This window comes from Pygocentrus nattereri, chromosome 19 (genome assembly GCF_015220715.1).
Source record: "Pygocentrus nattereri isolate fPygNat1 chromosome 19, fPygNat1.pri, whole genome shotgun sequence".
Lineage (NCBI taxonomy): Eukaryota > Metazoa > Chordata > Actinopteri > Characiformes > Serrasalmidae > Pygocentrus > Pygocentrus nattereri.
This window is the reverse complement of record NC_051229.1, coordinates 32,542,821-32,560,598: the sequence shown is the minus strand read 5'-3', so window position 1 is coordinate 32,560,598 and position 17,778 is coordinate 32,542,821. Positions and strand designations below refer to the sequence as shown.

General features: G+C 39.8%; 1 long non-coding RNA gene across 3 annotated transcripts; it reads right to left on the bottom strand.

Moving 5' to 3' along the window:
• Positions 1–358: 358 nt before the first annotated feature.
• On the bottom strand, positions 359–12,836 carry LOC108435479. 3 transcript variants are annotated; one of them, XR_005129065.1, is made up of 4 exons: positions 12,593–12,836; positions 3,591–3,621; positions 992–1,225; positions 359–504 (listed from the first exon to the last, which is right to left on the bottom strand). It is a non-coding gene; the product is annotated as an uncharacterized LOC108435479 (long non-coding RNA). The 3 variants fall into 3 exon arrangements; XR_001858444.2 differs by having other exon boundaries at positions 1,114–1,225; XR_005129066.1 differs by lacking the exon at positions 12,593–12,836 and adding an exon at positions 11,965–12,266 and having other exon boundaries at positions 1,114–1,225.
• Positions 12,837–17,778: the final 4,942 nt, after the last annotated feature.

Sequence of the window (17,778 nt, the reverse complement as noted above, 5' to 3'; positions counted from 1 at the left end):
AGCCCATCATGCTAACTATCTCATACTCGAATTCATTCATGATTAGCAACATTAGCACTTTTGGGCAGTGCTGTTTGAAAGCTATGGCATCTGAGGCTGAGCCTAAACAGCCAAAGCTGCAGCTGGAGCGGCTGAAGGACACGCAGCGGAGGAGCCCAACGCGTCATTGTGCACACAGGCCTGCAGATCATTAGGAATTATCAATGTCATAGACTTGCAGAATAAAGTCTGATTTGGACTGTGAGAGAAATCAAAGCCAATCACAAAGGCCTCTCCCCGGCTATCGACTCTTTTTTGTAAACATCAAGATGAGGAGATTGATTATTGAGAAAAGTTAAAGCAACGTTGACTGGTTCCTTTCTCGCCCCGCTGTCATTTTCTACCATCTGTCCAGCTTCACATACCATTTGTCCTCTCCGACTGAATGGCCTTCTCCTCCAGCAGGTGACACTGAGTGACTGGGAGGATTTACATGGAGAACACTGAACACTAAAGTGCCCATACCTGTAATGACGAACACATGAATTAAGAGGAATATGGAAACAAATTATGGCTCTAAGACAATAATATTCAGCTGTGTGTTACACATGCATGTATATACATACAGACACATACAGTATACAGCATGGTTTATCCCTATTTTAGTGCACAGAGTTCAGAATAAATAAATCAGCTGTTTAAAAACTCTGTGTGCATAGTGTGGAAAGAAGGAAGGAAGGAAAGAAGAAAGAAAGAAAAAGAGAAGATAAAGAAAGAAGCAAGCAAGAAAAGCTTTTAACCCCCTTTATTGGAGCATGATTAATTAAGAGGTTTTACATGCTAGACTAAAGAAAAGAGCTGATAGGTACATTCATAATAACGAGGATCCTAAAGGAAAATCCATTAATCCACAAAGATTCACAGGTGAAATGATATCACACCCGTCTCTGTAACAGATACATTTTCCCGTATTTTGGTTAAAAAATAAAAATAAATAAATAATTAACTCAACTCAAATTTGTGACTTGCACTTAAAACATCCACCTCCTGCCCTTTGGACAAAAACCTGAAGGACTTCCACACTGATAACAAGAAAGAAAGAAGTAGAGGTGATTCTGAAACTGAATACGTCACCAGGCTGCGTGTTCTGGCTCTAAAATGCAGATATGAAGCATCACTGGAGCAGACAGTAATAAGGATGTAACGACAGTGAGACGAAGGATCTGCTCTAAACTCACTACCACTACTGTAGGGGAGAGAGAGAGAGAGAGAGAGAGAGAGAGAGAGAGAGAGAGAGAGAGAGAGAGAGAGAGAGAGAGAGAGAGAGAGAGAGAGAAAGAACAGGAAGACAGAAAGAGAGAGGGATCAAATGAGAAAGCAAGAAAGAACAAGGAGAGAAGGAGCATCATATTAGTACTATATAATTATAATATATCATAAAATTATACTTTCTATCGATCAATGTAAAGAAATACTGGACAAAAATTAGAGAGATATTTCTCGAGATTCACTCTGGAGACCATTTTTTATTTTGCCATAAAAGTATCATCTTTATTAAAGATGTTTGTGTTTGATTACAGAGTTTGTATATAAGTCACAAAATTCGCACCTTTTAATCTCCCTCTGGTGGCTGTAATATAGCACTGATTTGAACCATGTAAACAACTTATAATAAGAGCAAGCCAGGCAAACACACAGCCCCACATGGCAGCATTAGTCTTAATGCAGTGTAACTAATCCTCCAAGAGTAAAAAATGGGAGATATCATCAATCCCAGTATCCTCTTGCATAATTTCAAAACTGATCATTATGATGAAATATCAAATATGCCGATGAAGATATGGGGAAAGTACTAGATAATGTACCAAGATTTGACTGAGTTCTCTTTGAATTCTCCTTCAACATGTCAACAAGCATCAGATTCTTACGTTAAGGGAAGAAGTCTGAAGCACAATCGGCACTGTAAAATATTCATCCACATATTGTATGCAGTTGCTCTTTTCCACCAGAGAGGGATCTACAAAACATACATAGTGTAGCTTTATGAATAAAAGTGTGTATAATATTAATTTAACCCTCTGTTGCCTCAGGGCAACAAACTCATTTTCTTCACTTTACAATAACATCATACATATTTAAAGACAATGAAAGGGTAAACAATCAAGGGAAGAGTTTGAGTAAGTCAATAAATATGCTTGGTTATACTATCTATTAGTGGGCACATTTAAACCTCTTTTTTAACATTCATTATGCATTTTCTTTGTTCTGAGAATGTGCAGAAATATGTTTGTTGCCTAGAAGCAACACCACAGGACAATGGATTGGATTTAGTCAGTTACAAGCCAGGGTTCACCACTTCAGGGAACACGGGTCTATATAGTTTCACCTCATTGTTACACAATGTTGCCTCGAGGCAACATAATAAAAATGACCTGTGCACAACTGTGCAACTGTGTTGAATGTAATAATCAAGGATCATTGAATATATACATAAATATACACACATATCCATTTTTTACTTTCATTTTCCATGCAGTAGAGAGATAATATGAAGAAAATGCAAGAGTTAATAAGACATAAAAAGTATCTGTAGAAAAAAAAGCTGTGGTGAGAAAAATGCTTTTTCAACACCAGTCGCATTTGTTTCTGTTTAGGAGGGAAAAATCACATGACCAGTCATGTGACCTTGCAGCCGAGCTAATAATATGTGATAGATAAACGGCACATATGGCCCATTTATTGCTCTTTCAAATGAACCCACGTAAAATGGGTAGTTTTACAAAATCCCATCGAAGAGTTGCATGACACTGTGCAATCGATTTTTCCAATTTCATCCAATTTCTCTGAAGAAAGTCACCTTTTCTCAGCGCCGCTTAGCCAAATTGGGATTTGACAGGAGGGAAGCTGGACTCATATGCAACTCTCAGCTCGGCCCCCGTTTGCCTCCATTCATGGCAACTTAAGCATTGAATTGTTATTAGTCAGGATCCAAAGAGGTCAAACGAGGAGGTTTTTGGGTAAAAAAACAAAAACAAATCCATGTAGCAAGTACGCTTCTTATAAGGAGGTTGGAGGTCATCAGATTGCCCCCCTTCACTCTTTCTTTCCCTTCCCTCCAGCCTCTTCCCCCACCCTCACCCCCTTTCCAAAACAGCCCCTGCTGCTGCAAATCTCCTCTGAAATGTAAAAAATTTAATTTGTCAACATGCTTCCATCATATCCTCAATCACTGTCCAGGCCGGTGGCAGGGGCCATGGGCTGGAGAGGAGGGAGGGAGGCAGCCCGGCTCAGACGGAGGAGGGGTGTGATTAGACCCTCACACTGGCTGGAATTGTCTCAGACAGCCTAGAAATCAGATTATTAACTCTGATAGCAGACACCGGGGCCCTCTCGCCGGGATTAGCATGAAAATTTTGATATGGATCGATAAGCAATCTCTCGCCCTTCTGCCGGATCTTGAGGGCCTTCATTAATCCCAGGCTTATGTTTATGTCAAGGAATTAAGACGTCCCGATTACGGCAGGCTCGCTTTTCTCCCGCCTCGATGGGACTTTGAAGGGCCACAATCTCATAGAGATTTATTAAATAAAGCAGCCGGGGCTGCTGCTTACCTCCAAGAAAATTACATTCTGGCCGCAGCTCCTAGACTCAGAGAGAGAGGAAGAGAGAGAGAGAGAGAGAGAGAAAGTAAGCTGGATAGACAGACAAACAGAAAGACAGACATTTTATATATATATATATATATATATATATATATATATATATACACACATATATACATATATATATAAAATGTATCACTGCTGTCAAAACAAAACCTTGTAAAAAACGGTAACTTTAGAGGAGAAGAAAAAAAACATACTTTACCATTAATGTAAGTCAATGGAACCAAACTTTTTACCACGTAATTTTGAATCATTTCTTTTCATCCTTTCATTATAAAATTTACAAATAATGTAAAAGGTCACAGTCATTTTCAAACTATGTCAAAAACTAAAACAAAAAAGGATGTTTTTAAATAAAAATAAAAATGTATACATTTCAGCCAGGAAACAACAAGACAACAAATTAAATTAAGTTACCCCTTATTAGTCCCAAAATGGGGAAATTTCACCTCTTCAATCCAACCCATCCATGCAGTGAAACACCACATACACAAACATACTGGAGCGGTGGGCAGCCCTATCCAGAGCAGTTGGGGGTTAGGTGTCTCGTTCAAGGGCACCTCAGTCACGTCCAGTTGGCTCAGGGGATCAAACCAGCGATTATATGGATTATACCAGCCAATATTACTTTATGGCCAAAGTAAGTGGACTCCTCTCCTAATTATTGAGTTTAGGTGTTTTTGCCATATCTATTGCTATCAGTTATATAAAATTAAGCACACAGGCTTGCAGTCAGCATAGACAAGCACTGGCAGCGTCATACTGAAGAGCTACATAACATTAAATGTGGTGCTGTTAAAGGGTGCCACATTTGCCACATGTCAGTTCGTGAAATTTCTGCCCTACTAGATCTGCCCCAGTCAACTGTCAGTGCTATTATTGTGAAATGGAAGCATCGACACTGTTCGAAATAAAGGTTCAGTGCAGGTATATGTTTTTGCTCATCAAGGTACAAACCGTATAAATGCACCCTCAAAGGTACAGCAGTGGTTTTAGTGCCCAGTTGGATTTTCCAGGTGAAAATGACATATTTGTACCTGTTTATAACCTAATGTTTTAAAACAGAACAATAAAATAAAAAGTCTGGAAGCGAGACGGGGTGTGTACAGTTACGTTCTCTGACTAAAGGTACTGAGATGCACTCTTAAGGTTACCACTCCAGTGACAAGAGTGGCCAATGACAGTTCAGTACCTTTATTTCTGAGAGTGTAAGAGCAGCAACAGAGTGGCAAGGCAGAGTGTTGAAACGTAGTATATAAAAACCGCCTGTCCTCAGTCCAGGTCCATAAAGACATGGTTTGACGACTTTGGCATGATGGAACTCCAGTAGCCTGCAGAGTCCTGACCTCAACATTACTAATATATGTATTCCTAGATATAGACAGATAGATAAAAAGGCTAAGTGGTATGTAACTCCACACTCTTTAACTAAGCTCAGCATTTACAGTATGAAAGTGCAAAGGTCACTCCATCGATTTGTCCTTATCACTAAGCAACTAATGCCTTCACTTGGGACAGCATTGATTAATAAGCAAGCAGATGTTATCCACCTTGTATACATGTTTACATGTATAGGGAACTGTTTATAAATACTCAAACAAAGTCTGAAGATTCTCAATGAGTCCGATTAGGTCTTGTGGTGCGTAAACAACATCATAACACCAGTACGAATTAGAGAAGAAAACATGGGAGGCCACCTAGGTCATACAGTATCATGCAGCTGTGGCAGCTTAATCCTAAGCCTCTTACAGCAAAGAGTCTGATTCATATCAAGAGAATACAAGGGGAACAAACAAAGACCTGCTCAAAATATGACATAAGAGGCTTGCCATCCAGATGGTTAGAGCTCTGTCTTAAATATAGACCATAGAACTCTGATATGGCAAAGTTGGATACAGTTGCAGTTTGACAAAATTTTGTCTTAATCCAATTGTATTTTGATAAAATTCTGTCTGAACCTGACTGAAGGCCAACAAATTTTTACATGAAACCAACTGTAGGCCAACAAAGTTCTGTATGAATCCTAATGTAGATCAACAAAATGTTGTATGAACCTCGCTGGAGTCTAAGAAAATTATTGCTGAGCCCAACTATAGTTGAACAAAAGTCTAACCTGGCCCAACTGCATCTCAGCAAAATTCTGTCTGAACCCAATAGTAGGCCAACAAAATTCAGTATGAATCCTACTGTAGATCAACAAAATGTATGAACCTCGCTGGGGTCTTACAAAGTTCTTTCTGAGCCCAACTATAGTCCAACAAAAGTCTATCCTGGCCCAACTGCATCTCAGCAAAATTCTGTCTGAACCTGATTGTAGCCTCTCTGTAGCCTGACAGACTCCATCTGAATTTGACTGTAGTACACCCTGGCCCAAAACCACACTGGACCACACTGAACCCGGGGCTGAACAAAATTTCACATTTCTAATAGCGCCTGCTTTGTAACATTAATGATAGCATTAGATTACATAACGACAATGACAGCTAACCATCATCATGCTTTAAAACAAAAGTATAGCAAAATGTGTGATTATCAGCTCTTCGAAATGAGTTTTAAATTCATTTTAACAAGCTTGCCTACAACTCCTAAAACATTTAGCCTGGATAAGCTCTGCATATTGAATCGTTATCATGCTGAGCTCCTGGACTTCAATGGACCTTGCTTACTCGTACAATAATACGAGTGGTTCCAGCATCTCAGATTAAAAATAGAAATGACGTGAAACTGGACCAAAGACCAAATTGAATAGTTGGGAATCATTGAGTCTAGACAAATATTTCATGCTTTAATAAGTCTGTGTCTAATAGGGCCATGTAATTACTAATTGCAAGATATTATATCGTAGTTCATAGTTAATTGTGGTGGTATTGCAAAGTCTCATATGTGTGGCCAGATACATTTCAAACTGCTCAGACATTAATATCTCACCAGTCCTCATTTGGAGCAGACAAACCGAAAATGGAGAAGCTAAGCAGCCAACCTGTGCCTCACTTCCAGAAAAGGGGTGAAAATAAAGAAGCAAATATGTGCATAAATGCAGCAGAGATGAAATGCGGCTGTATTGATTCATGAGCTAAGTGCAGGGGCATGGAGATCGCATGGATAATTATGACCCTTTGCAAGCATAATTAATCTAGCCCATGTCATTATGGGAATTTGAGTCCATGCACATCGTTAGAAGCCTTTTAGTCCATTGCCTAACCATCCCAACCCTCCCCCCACCCCACCCCCATCCGGTCATTGTCCTCTGGATGCCCTGTTGACTCTGACCTAGCCCTGGCTGCACTGACCAAGTGTGAGGTCTCAAGTAGGTGAAGCCTCAGCAGGTATATCAAGCAATGAAGTAAGCAATGCAGCACCAACACTGGAAAAGGCAGCACTTCATAAGAATGAAAGCGTTTCAGTTTGACAGTGATGGAATATTTCCTCCGAAGCCATTTCACGACTTGATGAACTGCATTACTAATTTTGCAGCAAGAGATTTGAACTGAGAAAACGGAAAGAGGGGAAAAGTGTTCTCCAACTTTTAGTTTAATCTTTGGTTTCTGCAAACTTTAATTCTTTCATTTTAACTAAAGCATTACAAGACCTAGAACAAGCATAACGGTGCTTCACTGTTTGAACAAGTCTTTTGTCCTTGATGGCAGAAATGCTTCCAGGGATAACAATGAGAGAAATTAGCTTGGAGCCACTTAGCTAGCAGCTAACAGGAAGCTCACAGACAACGAGTATTTACCTCCATAAAGCTCTCTAGTTCATGCTAGCTTCCACTTATGTTAACATCAGTAGAAGCTGCTTTTCATGTTGTTGAACAAAAGCTAAATGATAAATTCTGAAATGCTAATGTGGCTATTACTGAGTGAGACGTGATGGCTAATATTTATTAGCTCAAAGCTACTGTAATTTACATTCACAGCATTTAGCAGACACTCTTATCCAGAGTGACTTACAAGAAGTGCTTTGTGTATCTAGAGAAAGTATCTTTGATAGTTAATAACAGGTTAGAGAGAAAGCTGGTCCTGACCTCAGATACTGCTAGAAGCAAAAAGTCACTGTTGGTACCCAGAGAGAAAGGAACAGCGCTGAACAAAGAACAATGCTATACAATACAATACAATACAATACAATACAATACAATACAATACAATACAGTACAGTACAGTATACTACACTACACTACAATACAATGCAATGCAATACAATACAATACAATACAGTACACTACAATACACTACAGTACAATACACTACACTACACTACACTACACTACACTACAATACAATACACTACAATACACTACAGTACAATACACTACAATACAATACAGTACACTACCATACACTACAGTACACTACAATACAATACAATACACTACAGTACAATACACTACACTACAATACAATACACTACAATACACTACAGTACAATACACTACAATACAGTACACTACCATACACTACAGGACACTACAATACAATACAATACAGTACACTACAATACACTACAGTACAATACACTACACTACAATACAATACACTACAATACACTACAGACCAATACACTACACTACAATACAATACACTACAATGCAATACAATGCACTACAATACACTACAGTACAATACAATACACTACAATACAATACAATACACTACAATACATAAGTGCAGTACAATATATGACAATCAATACTAATGTTATCTAACTCAATGCTGTCTTTCACTCAGTAACAGCAGTGTTACCATTTTCAGAGAATTTTGTTAATATCTCTTGTTAAACTTGTTAGCCCGTGCTAGGTTTCATTTACTATCACCACAGAGAATTTTATAGAACTATGATAATATTTTCTTTATTTTTTTGTTACACAAAAGCCAAATGGTAAACTCTGAAATGCTAATAGGGCTAACACTGAATGAAATTCAGCAAAGGCTCATTTGCTAGTATCTAAGAAATAGCTCCAAAAGTTCTAATGGTAAGCACTAAAGTGCTAATTGTAATACCAAAAACTTTGGTAATGCCATGTAGTTCATGCTAGTTTTCACTCATTATAACATTTCTACTGGTTAAACAAAATCTAAAAGGCAAACTCGAGAATGCTAATACGGCTAATACTGAGTGAAACTCCAGAATGCTAATACGGCTAATACTGAGTGAAACTCCAGAATGCTAATACGGCTAATACTGAGTGAAACTCCAGAATGCTAATACAGTTAATACTGAGTGAAACTCCAGAATGCTAATACGGCTAATGCTGAGTGAAACTCCAGAATGCTAATACGGCTAATGCTGAGTGAAACTCCAGAATGCTAATACGGCTAATACTGAGTGAAACTCCAGAATGCTAATACGGCTAATGCTGAGTGAAACTCCAGAATGCTAATACGGCTAATACTGAGTGAAACTCCAGAATGCTAATACGGCTAATGCTGAGTGAAACTCCAGAATGCTAATACGGCTAATGCTGAGTGAAACTCCAGAATGCTAATACGGCTAATGCTGAGTGAAACTCCAGAATGCTAATACGGCTAATGCTGAGTGAAACTCCAGAATGCTAATACGGCTAATACTGAGTGAAACTCCAGAATGCTAATACGGCTAATGGTGAGTGAAACTCCAGAATGCTAATACGGCTAATGGTGAGTGAAACTCCAGAATGCTAATACGGCTAATACTGAGTGAAACTCCAGAATGCTAATACGGCTAATACTGAGTGAAACTCCAGAATGCTAATACGGCTAATGGTGAGTGAAACTCCAGAATGCTAATACAGTTAATACTGAGTGAAACTCCAGAATGCTAATACGGCTAATGCTGAGTGAAACTCCAGAATGCTAACACGGCTAATACTGAGTGAAACTCCAGAATGCTAATACGGCTAATACTGAGTGAAACTCCAGAATGCTAATACAGTTAATACTGAGTGAAACTCCAGAATGCTAATACGGCTAATACTGAGTGAAACTCCAGAATGCTAATACGGCTAATACTGAGTGAAACTCCAGAATGCTAATACGGCTAATGGTGAGTGAAACTCCAGAATGCTAATACAGTTAATACTGAGTGAAACTCCAGAATGCTAACACGGCTAATACTGAGTGAAACTCCAGAATGCTAATACGGCTAATACTGAGTGAAACTCCAGAATGCTAATACAGTTAATACTGAGTGAAACTCCAGAATGCTAATACGGCTAATACTGAGTGAAACTCCAGAATGCTAACACGGCTAATACTGAGTGAAACTCCAGAATGCTAATACAGTTAATACTGAGTGAAACTCCAGAATGCTAACACGGCTAATACTGAGTGAAACTCCAGAATGCTAATACAGTTAATACTGAGTGAAACTCCAGAATGCTAATACGGCTAATACTGAGTGAAACTCCAGAATGCTAATACGGCTAATACTGAGTGAAACTCCAGAATGCTAATACGGCTAATGGTGAGTGAAACTCCAGAATGCTAATACAGTTAATACTGAGTGAAACTCCAGAATGCTAACACGGCTAATGCTGAGTGAAACTCCAGAATGTTAACACAGTTAATACTGAGTGAAACTCCAGAATGCTAACACGGCTAATGCTGAGTGAAACTCCAGAATGCTAACACGGCTAATACTGAGTGAAACTCCAGAATGCTAATACGGCTAATACTGAGTGAAACTCCAGAATGCTAATACAGTTAATACTGAGTGAAACTCCAGAATGCTAATACGGCTAATGCTGAGTGAAACTCCAGAATGCTAATACGGCTAATACTGAGTGAAACTCCAGAATGCTAACACGCCTAATGCTGAGTGAAACTCCAGAATGCTAACACGGCTAATACTGAGTGAAACTCCAGAATGCTAACACGGCTAATGCTGAGTGAAACTCCAGAATGCTAATACAGTTAATACTGAGTGAAACTCCAGAATGCTAACTCGGCTAATGCTGAGTGAAACTCCAGAATGCTAACACGGCTAATGCTGAGTGAAACTCCAGAATGCTAACACGGCTAATGCTGAGTGAAACTCCAGAATGCTAATACAGTTAATACTGAGTGAAACTCCAGAATGCTAACACGGCTAATGCTGAGTGAAACTCCAGAATGCAAACACGGCTAATGCTGAGTGAAACTCCAGAATGCTAACACGGCTAATGCTGAGTGAAACTCCAGAATGCTAATACAGTTAATACTGAGTGAAACTCCAGAATGCTAACTCGGCTAATGCTGAGTGAAACTCCAGAATGCTAACACGGCTAATGCTGAGTGAAACTCCAGAATGCGAACACGGCTAATGCTGAGTGAAACTCCAGAATGCTAATACAGTTAATACTGAGTGAAACTCCAGAATGCTAACACGGCTAATGCTGAGTGAAACTCCAGAATGCTAATACAGTTAATACTGAGTGAAACTCCAGAATGCTAACTCGGCTAATGCTGAGTGAAACTCCAGAATGCTAACACGGCTAATGCTGAGTGAAACTCCAGAATGCTAACACGGCTAATACTGAGTGAAACTCTAGAATGCTAACACGGCTAATGCTGAGTGAAACTCCAGAATGCTAACACAGTTAATACTGAGTGAAACTCCAGAATGCTAACACGGCTAATGCTGAGTGAAACTCCAGAATGCTAACACGGCTAATGCTGAGTGAAACTCCAGAATGCTAACACACGGCTAATGCTGAGTGAAACTCCAGAATGCTAACACGGCTAATGCTGAGTGAAACTCCAGAATGCTAACACGGCTAATGCTGAGTGAAACTCCAGAATGCTAACACACGGCTAATGCTGAGTGAAACTCCAGAATGCTAATACGGCTAATACTGAGTGAAACTCCAGAATGCTAATACGGCTAATGCTGAGTGAAACTCCAGAATGCTAATACGGCTAATGCTGAGTGAAACTCCAGAATGCTAACACGGCTAATGCTGAGTGAAACTCCAGAATGCTAATACGGCTAATGCTGAGTGAAACTCCAGAATGCTAACACGGCTAATGCTGAGTGAAACTCCAGAATGCTAACACACGGCTAATGCTGAGTGAAACTCCAGAATGCTAATACGGCTAATGCTGAGTGAAACTCCAGAATGCTAACACGGCTAATGCTGAGTGAAACTCCAGAATGCTAACACGGCTAATGCTGAGTGAAACTCCAGAATGCTAACACACGGCTAATGCTGAGTGAAAGCTAACAGCTAGCTAGTATTCAGTTGTATGGTCTCTCGTTGTCATTTCATTGATATATTTATTATTAGCATTGCTAGCAGTGCGAAGAATTCCTTAAACTTCTACTAGTCTTTTAATAGCACTGACTGCTAGATAAGCAGTGTTACCTGTACAATGTGCTCTCTCCTGAAACCGAACCCTGACACGATCAGCCCGAACACAGACGGAAGAGGGTATTTTTAGCCTGTTGTCTCTGGAACGCGACCACAGCTCTATGCTTGTCAATCAGGCTGTAAATGGATCCGATGGGCCTAGTGGCTGTGGTTTGGAGGAGAGTGCCTTTATGTCTGTCTATGTGCAAGTATTGGATTTTGGGTCAGGTTCAAATTAATTAAAGGGCCATAATTGAAAGTGCTCGCTAATGACTGCAATCTTAGCTGCCCAATATTTAATATTTCATCATTAAACAGTAAAATGACCCAATATGATCCTAATACAGTCCCAATTATGCAGCATTGATCAAAGTGACCTTTTCATGCCAGAGAAGGAAGAAAATCAATCCAACACCTCCTCCCTTTTTTGCTTGATGCGTTGTTTGCTTGCTCTCTGTTCTCGCTCTTTCGCTCTCTCTCTCTCTCAATCTGTCTGTCTCTCTCTCTCCCCCTCTCTCTCTCTCTCTCTCTCTCTCTCTCTCTCTCTCTCTCTCCACTATCCCAGCAACTGTCACCAGGCTGAGAGCAGCGTATAATCTGTGACAATCAAAACATTACCCTCTTACGTGAAATCACAACTGACCCCAGAGGCAAGCAATCTTAGCGCTAGCGTAGCGCCTTTGTTCGCAAGCCCACATTTTCCGTCTCCTCTGCCGTTGTTTTGTTGTTGTTTTCGTTGTCGTTGTTGTGTGGGGGTTTTTTATTTCCCCTCCTGCCCGCCCTCATCCTGCGCTCGCTCCGTCTGCTGCCAGACGTACAGGCGCGTTATTACCCAGAAGCCCTGACAGGAGACGAGAGACACCTCGACGTTTCCACCCATCAGCGCCACAGCCCGACCGCTGTCATAATGCCCCTTTCGTCTGAACAAAGCAGCAGTGACTTTTAACATGCCTCGGAAGCCTCTCAGCTCAGATTTTAGCTTGTGGCTTGACAGTACGCATTTTCCTGTTTGACTGCAAGGCTGTGGAACAAGCTCAATGTCCCTCCAAGGTTAAGAAATAATAGAAAAAAAAGCACTTATTCGTTTCTGGAGACTGAAAAGCTCAAAGCCTAAAACCTCCTGGAAGTTTCCTCTAAACAAATTCACAAAGAATGTAGCCAAGAATTATTCAGGAACGTCCCTTCCACAAAATCAGAAACAGTTTCCGGTACATTTCTCTTAGCGTGTCACGGTTGCAGGGACGTTTCTTAGAGGCCCTCAAACAAGAGGCCTAAATGAGGTGTACTTTACATAATTTCCCCTTTACCCGGACTGTTGTGCAGGACAAAAGTGTGGACCGATTAAGCCTTCCAGATAAATGATACTTAGCTATGCCACATATTTTTGTCCATGTTTATAGACAATAGTATGTTAAGCAGTGTCAGAAACCACATGAGCAAGTCTATATTGATTAGCCATAACACTAAACCTCGTTTCTACACTCCTTGTCTATTTTATCAGGTCTGTCTACCATATAGAACTTCTACAATTACAGAATGTTAATCCATCTGATTCTTTGCTTACTTTATTGCCCCCTTTCACTCAAAGGTCAAGACCCCCACAGAACTACCATAGAGCAGGTACTATTTGGGTGGTGGATCATTCTCAGCACTGCAGTAACACTGATTCTGTATCATGATGGCATGTTAGTGTTTGTTGCACTGGTATGAGTGGGTCAGACGCTCATTAATTAAGATTAAGTGACCCTTATTAGTTCCACAACGGGGAAATTTCACCTCCGCATTTAACCCATCCGTGAAGTGAAACACCACATACACTCTAGTGAGCACACTTGCCCAGAGCGGTGGGCAGCCCTATCCGCAGCGCCCGGGGAGCAGTTGGGGGTTAGGTGTCTTGCTCAAGGACACCTCAGTCATGTGCTGTCGGTTCTGGGGATCAAACCGGCAACCTTCCGGTCACTAGGCTGGTTCCCTAACCTCCAGCTCATGACTGCCCCTTAAATGACCAGGTTCCATCTGCCAGTTTTATAACCTAAGGATAGCTCAACCATTTTGCAGTGAGGTCACTGCAGTTACTGAGTAATAAGCCTTACTATGTAAGCTACAGAGAAAATGAGATTCCTAACAACCACCTGGAAGACATGGTAGACCACCAGGCTCTTCCATCAGATAAACTAAGCTTTCGTTTTGAGACAAGAGTAGAAAATCAAGCTGCTTCAGATCTGAAAAGACGACTCAGTGCTATGAGTCTGAAAGGATGTGTAGCTGTCAAGACCAACCTCGCTGAGAAAAGGAGAAGGATACATCAAACAAAGAAGCTGCTTGTGCTCTCAGAACAATAGACTGACCAGCCCAGAGTCCAGACTTCAACGTTACTGATTCTTTAGTAAAGACAATCGTTCTGTATAGAACCATGAACACTCAAGGAACCATGTGCATGCTTAAGTGATTCTGTGCATGAAGAAATGGTTCTTCAGACTGATTGAGAATGTGCTGTATATGGTATATATTTTTGAAAAGGGTTCTATATAGCTCTAAAAAAATCTGCTTTTGTTATAATGTCAAGCTTGTATCAATAGAAGAACCTTTTTTGGTGCTATACAGAAACTTTTTCAGAAATGTTCTGTATAGAACCATGTACAACACGCTCTCAGTTAGTCTGAAGAAGCATGCAAATGATTCTTTAAGTGTTTATGGTTCTATATAGAGCCTTTGTTTTACTGAAGAACCTTGAAGAAACATCTTTTTGCACCTGAAATATTCTCAAAATATTTTATTTGCGTCCATCTGGCCCATATTATCCAGAACACTACTTATGATGTAAAGCTCTTAAGCCAAGTCTGACAGAGGATGCATTGTCCACAGCGCATTGAATCCACCACATCCAACATCTTAAACCACACCATTACAAAACTACAATTACCAAGGAGGACAAAGATTAATTTAGCCGTTTATGAATCATATCTGTTAATCCATTAAGAAGGGCTTAATCAGTTTGAGCATGCTCTAGTTCTGTGTGACGGGAGGATAAGCTGTGGAAATCCCATGTCCTGAGGCAGATTATTATTACATGATTATTACTGTCAGGCATTATAACTGATGTAACTTGTATCATATCCATGAAATCTCTAGTTAAGTAAAGCACCATACACACTATCAGTGAGGCTTTGAAGGAATAGCAGTGATACGCATTCCAGTGACTTAAGCTGTTCAGTCGCTGTAACATGTCCATGGTTATTCCATCCTCTAATATTCTGAAATTAATTCTGTAAGTCAATTAATTAATAAGTAAACATTAAATAAAGGAATGAAACTCTTACTGAGTAGCCATTTGGCACCTGCCAGTTAACCTTCTATGGTACAGTGTTGCCTCTATTTTTTGCTCTTTACACTCACACAATCCATCCTTAATTATGATGCAGTATCTTATAAAAGAGTCCGGGCCCTGAGGAAACCAGTAGCAGAGGTTTTGTTTGTCGTATGACTCTCTTGAATCCATGTTAAGTCCCTTATTTGTGGCCTTCATCTTATGGTTCATCTGGGTCTCTCTCTACACAATTGGTCTGAAATGCCTTTTTCTGTCATTTCACAATCTGAAGAAACAAGATTCACAATAACAGAAGAAGAAAGTTTAGTGTTTAGTTGTCTAATGTACTTTATTTGATAATAAAGTAATGGAAATTTGTCAAAATGCAAATGTTGCCTTAAAGTAACACATGAATTCCCAACATGTTGCTTTATGGTTTTGTGCTTTATGGTCTTTATACTGTTCAAAAACATAATCGTCGTTTAATCTCAACAATTTAACCTGGATAAATTTAATAATGTTAGTTGTAACTGAGGTCAGGCTATTACACTATACAGTTTAGTATATCAGTGCACCTTTACTGAAAACTAGCACTTAAATGTAACACAAATGATCAAACCCTGAAATTTGACTGTCTTGTTTTGAAGGGGGTTGTGATATTTTGGTGTGATAGATTGTTAATGTAAAATCGGCTGAAATATGTTTACACTCTTTAACACATTTATTCCTACAGGCTGTTCCACAGTGGTGTAACCATGTCTTAGGGTAACGTTCAGACACACAAACTTAGGAATTGTTCAGTTTAAATGTTTTTCAATTTGAAATTAACTTTTTATTTTATTTTATAACAAACAAATTAATTTTTTTTTTTTATTTGCTCATATTAATCATTACACAGAAGCCTCAACAACCATATATCATAACAAAAATCCAGAAAGTGATAGTGGTAGTGGACCTTAATTTTTTTTCAAAATTGGACCTTACAGACCATCTTATAATTTTGATGGTGTTTACACTGTTTATATCTTGATAAACAAAATTGTACCTGTACAGTACAGTAACCCCTTTTTTCTGACTGTGTAAAGCCAAACGTTTCTGTGTTTAGTGTGTCCATTCTTTGTCCTTTGACCTTTCTTTTAAGGAGACTCACTCTTCATTCAGTCTTAGAAGTTGGTTGTATTTCCTGATTGTCACCGTTCAAGTAATCCCAAAAACATTCAGCAATGTTAAAGTCTGGATGCTGGGGTGGTCAGTCTATTGTTCTGAGGACACCAGCAGCTTCTTAACAGCTACACATCCCAATATAAATAACTTGATGAAAATGGATGAATACTTAATGGCCATTTTTGCCTGCAAATGAAATAAATGAAGGGTGAGCTCTGACTTTTGTACAATATTGTAAATGAGCTGATTTGCATATTACTTAAGCTATGAGAATCAGATTGCAATCTACTGTCTGATCTACCAGCACAGATTGCAATCTACTGTCTGATCTACCAGCACAACACACTTTAACATGTCCCCACACTGTGCTATCCACCACCCAAATAATACCTGCACTGTGAGGGTCCTGTGGGGGTCCTGATCATTGCAGAACAGAGTGAAAGCAGGCTAACAAAGTAAGCAGAGCAACAGATGGACTACAGTCAGTAATCGTGGAACTACAAAGTATACTTGTATGGTCAGTGGAGCTGATAAAATGGACAATGAGTGTATAAACAAGGAGGTCACGCAGTTTGAGGCAAGTAATAATAATTGGTGACTTTCAGCTTCTGTTACCTGTTAGCTTTATTAGCCGCGTAGCTCCAGAGCAAAACTCGGCTGATAGACGATGTTTGGGGTAAAGAGGAAAAATGTGTAAATGTGATTTCTGGCCTAAATATCCCTTTAAGTTGAGGCGCTCTGTCCATCTTGCTCTATCATGACCTGCTGCATTGGGGGGGGGCGGTGGGCTTTCGGGAGGGTGTTGTTGACAGGCTGAATACTGAGCCACCGGTAGCTCATTGCAGTCATGACAGCTGAGCTGAAATAAGCTATGGCAGCCTCATATGAGCCCAAATAAGGCAATCCTGTACACCGGACTGTCCAGCAGAATCACAAATGCAGAGTGACACTCAACCAGATCCCCCTGCCTAAAGGGTGGTGGGATCGGTGGGATGGGCAGGGGTAGACAGATATACAAATTTGTAATGGCCACTCAGGCCACCATGTCAGGGGATCTTGGGCCAAAATTAAGAAACTCTGGCCATAATAATAGAAATTTTTGCAAAAAATGCTAAATAGAAAATAAATGGTCAAAATAGCCAGTTGGCAAAAATGTTAAATGTGGTCAGGAGCAGCAGTCATCAGGCAATATCTACACCCCTGATTGTGGGTATCGGTACTATCTTTACCAGTGACAAACAAACAGGCAAATAACACGTAGTCGTATGGAGACACAATTTAGGAGTAAATTTATTATAAGCATGTGTGAAAGGAATATTTAAAATAAAATCCATCACTTAAGGCCTCCAAACCATGTA